The sequence below is a fragment of the Nicotiana attenuata genome, unplaced genomic scaffold (genome assembly GCF_001879085.1).
Source record: "Nicotiana attenuata strain UT unplaced genomic scaffold, NIATTr2, whole genome shotgun sequence".
Lineage (NCBI taxonomy): Eukaryota > Viridiplantae > Streptophyta > Magnoliopsida > Solanales > Solanaceae > Nicotiana > Nicotiana attenuata.
Window position 1 is genome coordinate 1 of NW_017679244.1, and position 5,974 is coordinate 5,974.

A 5,974-nucleotide genomic window follows, 5' to 3' on the forward strand; every position below is an offset into this window, starting at 1 on the left:
GACGTTAAAGGAGTAGTAAGGTTATATTTTGGACATATGAAGTCCTACCGGGATGATTATGCGTGAAAATAGTTGTTTCAAAACCAAGATGGGAAGTGAGGTGCATAAGATTTGACAAAATCGACTAAGTTTGTAGAAGGTCTGTCTTCCAGCAGGGTTTAGTGAAAATGTATAAGGAATTTGGGAACACTCAAAGCATGAAAGTTGTTGGCCATTGAAATTTCTTTCCAACGATATATTCTAGAGCCCAAACGGAGCTCTTTGCAAAATGTTATGCCCATTTTACAGAATAGTGTGTAACCACCGCGTTCCTGCCGCGTTTTTACCGCGACCGCGGTGGTGAGGCAGTGTCCCAGCAATTTACCACGGTCGGGACCGCGGTCGCGCCCACTGGGACGTGGTGGACGACTTGGGAAGTCATTTTTTTAGCCTTATTTCGTCCCCCACAGCCCCAAAACATAAAAACTTGCTCTAGAAAGGAAAACTCTCAAAAACCTAACTCCTTAAGGGTCCTTCCACCACCCAAGGTAAGTTCTAATGGTGATTCTAGTTAATTTCAATTTCCCAATATCTTATTAACATGGGTAAACCCTCCATATCATTAGATATTCGATTGGGACACCATTGTTGAGAGAAAAAACCCTAGAACTCGAATTCAAGAAGATTGAGCGTCAAAAAGGTAATATCTTCACCCTCTAATTGATTCTATCATTGAATTAATGATTATAGACTCTAGTTCATGAGATATGAGTTGATGGGTTTAATAGAAAAGCATGAACGGTGATAGGTTTGGGTTGTTGATTGGTTATTATCGGTTATGGGTGTTGATTACCTTATGGGTGATAAAGAATAATGTTGATTATAACTATTTGAGAATTTAGAATTTATCTAGGAGCAAGAGAATGAGTTATTGGGTGTAGAGACACCATTAATAAGGGTTATAAAGCTTTATGCCACCAAGTGTTTGATAAAATACCTAAGTGACCAAAACATGACTATTGTTGCTAATTTGGAATCCCTTTGACTTGTATTGATATAGATTAAAGGTGAAAGGGTTGGCGAATGTTGTATTATGCTCAAGAGTAGGAAGTTAAGGTATGTGAGGCTAACTCTCTATGTTTGGGATTGTTAATGATTCTCCCTACACTACGTTTCTTTTACGACGTTACCAATTGCCTCAGAAATATAGTTAAGCCTAGTTCCTTGAATAGTTGCAGAACTTCTATTCTCTAGCTTCATAACTCGTTCACCACTTTCATTCTGAATGTTGTGAGCTCAGTGCGTATTCAATATAGACTTGTGTTTGATGCCCCCGAGTCATAGTATAGATTACTCAGTATGCCATAAACAGTTGAAGTTTCAGTGTTCATAATCAGTTCAAGAATACATGTCTCAGTCTAGTCCCATTCAGTATTCTAGTATTATGTAACTCAGTGTTATCCAGTATTCCAGTATTATGTAACTCAGTGTGATCCAGTATTCCAGTATCATGTAACTCAGTGTGATTCAGTATTTCATTATCATGTATTGCAGTTTGATTCTCAGTTCCTGAATGTTGAACACCTACATCTTTAGGCCTGAGGCCGCAGTTTATGCTTTATGCATTTTGGACCTGAGGTCGCAGTTATGTATACGTATACTTGGGCCCGAGGCCGTAGTTTGTGCACATATATATTGGGCCTGAGGCCGCAACTTATTTATTCAGATAAACAGGTTGTTCATCATTCAGAAGAGGGAGTATTCATATCCTTACTTCTTTTGTTCAGTTCAGTTATTAGTTATCAGTTCAGTTATCAGCTATTAGTTCAGTTATCCGTTCAGTTATCAGTTATCAGTTATCAGTTCAGTTATCAGTTATCATTTCAGTTTCAGTTTCAATAGTTATCATTTCAGTTATCAATTATCAATTCTCAGTTATCAGCTTAGTTTCAGTTTCAGCATTTACAATTCTTTCTTTCAGTTGCTTTACATACCAGTGCAATTCAAATGTACTGACGTCCCTTTTGCCCGGGCCTGCATCTCAGGATGCAGGTAATGATTTACAGGTTGATGATTCAGAGCGCTAGGATTCTTGTACCAGCTATTTGGTGATCCCTAGTTCTTTCGGGGCATTATCATTACTACAGTCTCCAGTATTTTCAGACAGTCAGTGTTTTCAGTACAAATTAGAGGCTTCATAGACTAGAGTAACAGTTAGACAAAGTCACAGTCTTTTCATATTAAGCTATGTTGGCTACAAATATATTTTAGAATTGTATTAGTATTTCCGCACTTTGAATTATATCATCCAGACTTTCAGTATATCAGCATGTGTTAGTTTATCTTCCGCATTCAGTTTGTTATGATACCACATGTTGATTCAGCCAGCCAGTTGGTTCGCTCGGTCAAATGAAGTCAGGCACCGAGTGTCGTGTTACGTCCAAGCCCAGGTTCGGGGACATTTGAAATACCACTTTCACTTGAAAAAAAATTACTTTTTTTTTTGGAATTTTACCATTCTTATGTCCAAACGCCCACGAAATTGGGTACAATTAGAGTTGTGTTTGTACAACACTCTAATATTCATGTACCATTTTTACTTTGAAATATTTGCATTTTTTTTGAAATTTCACAATTCTTATGTCCAAACGCCCACTAAGTTTGAACTCGGATTCAAGATCAAGCTTCAAATCGTTGAATTAAAATACAAATCAATCAAACTCAAGAATAAGCGATCAAGCCCTTGAGTTAACGATTGAAGATAAAGAGAAAATTCAAATGATAATTTCTCTAGACGTAAAGAAATTTCGAGAGATTCTAACACTCATGTTTTGCCTGAAGTGTAGCCTTATTAGATATTTTTGCAAAACTTCAGATATTTTTGCCTCTGCCTGACTTGCAAAAGCAATCATGCAAACTTCAGTTCATAGTGTAATGGAAAACTTCAGTTCAATAAAACTACAGCATGTTTTGGCTGAAGTTTTTGTTTTGTTATTACTGAACTTCAGCATTCTAGGAGCTGAAGTTTGTTTAGTATCTGCTGAACTTCAGCATTTTAGGAGCTAAAGTAAGTTTGTTTAGTATTTACTGAACTTCAGAATTTTAGGAGCTGAAATTTATTTAGTATTTGCTAAACTTCAGCTGCTAGAGGATGCACTTCGGTGCTTGGGTCCTTCTGGTAATATTCCAAGCAGTCAACTTGAACTTCCTGTCGTCCTCTTGTTGCTGATATTGCTTCATTCAATTTGCTTGCGTGGTGAACTACTTGCTTCATCCTCTGCAACACCACATAACATTCTATTTGGATTAGATCAACTATCAAAATCAATGATAACACCTTATCTTTATATTTTCCATTTCGCAAACTAAACTCGTTCCAAAATACTTNGCAACACCACATAACATTCATTTGGATTAGATCAACTATCAAAATCAATGATAACACCTTATCTTTATATTTTCCATTTCGCAAACTAAACTCGTTCCAAAATACTTAACATTTAGAATACAATAAGGAGCACTTATTGTATTTTTTCTCAAACTTACATGTACTATTTCAATTAGTGTAGCGTTCACTAAGTGAGATATTGAAGAGAGATATATTCTATTAAAAAATCTTCTTGAAAGGTGTGCAAAAACATTAAAAGAGCTGAAGAAGGAGGAGAAGAGAAGAAGAAGAAGAAAACGCAGGAGGAGAAAGATGGCTGAAATTGAATAAAAAGTGGGTACAAATTAAAAAAATTTTAAAAAGTGGGTATAGGTTAAATCGAGGCGACCAAATAGGGCACCAGGAAATTTTTACGAGGAGTAAGAGGGTGTTTTTCTAAGCTTATATATAAGCTGGTCAAACTAGCTTATAAATACTTTTCGGCTTATCTACGCGTTTGGTAAAGTTAAAAGTGCTTATAAGTCAAAAATAAGCTAAAAGCATAAGCTAGTCACCCCTAGCTTATGAATTTTTAGCTTATAAGCACTTTAAGTTTGACCAAGATTTTTACTATTTTATCCTTAAAACACTCTTTTTTAGAACAAAACTCTTACATCAATAATCACTGCCTCAAGTATTGTTTCACCCCCCCCCCCCCCTCCCGCCTCTTCAAGTCTGCAATTCTCATTGACACTTTAAAATAAGCAAATTCTCTAATCCTTTGCATATTTGTATCTATGTGAATGTGTATAAATTTTTGAACTGTATGTAATAAATGAGGACATACCAAATTTTTGGTGCAATTGCTTCTGAGTTTTGTGTTGATGAAGACAGTGTTTGTTTCTCTTCAAATATTTATTTAGCTTTATTTTTTACTTAGAAACTTTTGTCAATTTATTAATTATTATAACTTATGATTATATGCTTATCGTAAAATAAATTTTATTTATCATAAATTTTTTTTTATCTAAGCACAGTTGTATTTAAAATAAAATGACAAATAGAATATTTTGTATTTGAATAGATCTGGAATTAAAATTTTGAAGAAATTATGCCCTTATAAGTGTAAACAACTCTAAGGTTATTTAAGTCGTTTTAACAGACATAGAGCTTATCAGCATTTTTTTCAAATACTGCAGCAATTTATTATCAATTTCAGCACTTGTATCCAAACACGTAACTGCATATATATTAAATCAGTTTCAGCACTTAACAGTGCTTTTCAACACCTAAAAATCAGCTAATCCAAACTGGCTCTAAATTATATTTCGCTATTTATGCTAGTAACTGGTAAAACACCGCAAAAGAGTATAGCGGCTAAAAGTAAAATATGTTTTCTTTAATGAAACATGCGACATCCATCGTTTCTATTTGTTTAAAATATTTGATTGATAGATACTCTTGATCAACTTAAAAAACTAGATCAGCTTAACTTACTTTTTAAATTAATTTTAAATCTATTGAACAAAACGTAAAAGATAATACTATGAGTTAAAAACGAATTCTATCAAAACGGTAATTTATAAAAAGTATGTTAGGGGTAATTAATATTTACTGTAATAAATAATGATGAGAAGAGCATTGGAGCAACAAAATCAAGTTGTTTCTGTGTGACCTATAGGTTACAGGTTCGGCTGTGTAATCAGGCATTAATACTGATATCACGGTAGAATGCTTACATCACACTAGGGCTGTTCAAAACGAACCGAAACCGTTAACCGAACTGAACCGATAGCTTATTGGCTTATTGGCATCGGATTATCGGGGTAATGGATGTTGAACAGATTGAGATTTTACCATTAACGGATTAACGATTTGGGAACTCATTTTTCTTATCGGGTAAACCGTTAACCCGTTAAGAATTTTTATATTTATACTTTTACTCCTATGTATGTAAAGTACTATTGATACACTGTGTTAGTTTCTAAATACCACCAACAAAAAAAGATGTTGCGTAATACTTACATGTGAAGAATGAGGTCACCAACTGTCAGTAATTTCTCTCTAAACTCATCCTTCATTGATCTTCGAGCAAGTATCGGAGCACAAGCACTAAGTGTGCACCAAAGCGCATCATTTGTGGGTCACCATGAGGTCTAAGCAAAATAAAATGTGCATTCAGCATAAATCACATCCAACATAAAGCTTAATCTCCAAGAATAACACGTACTTATGCATATTGTGGACTAGTCTATTACTAAACACATCATGTATAGATAAATCATTCATGTAATCTGAATATCAAAGGACACAAAGATTACTGTGTACCAGGAACAAAAAACAGCAAAAGTACCCTCTAGAGGCCTTCCTTATCCCTTGGACAATTGACATCAAAAAATCTAACATGATAAAGCTGATAAAAGGGTAATCAGTATGTGACGTGTTTGTAATATTTAAGAAGAGGTGGTCACGCACTCAACACAATGCTAACATAGGGAGAAGTCTCAGTTTTGAATCTTACTACCACCCATTTACGCATGGAACTTCCACATGTTAGACTTAAGGAAAAGAATGAGACCCATACGGAAAGAGGCGTGTCAGGAAGTACTTAAATAAATGTGTCCCAAT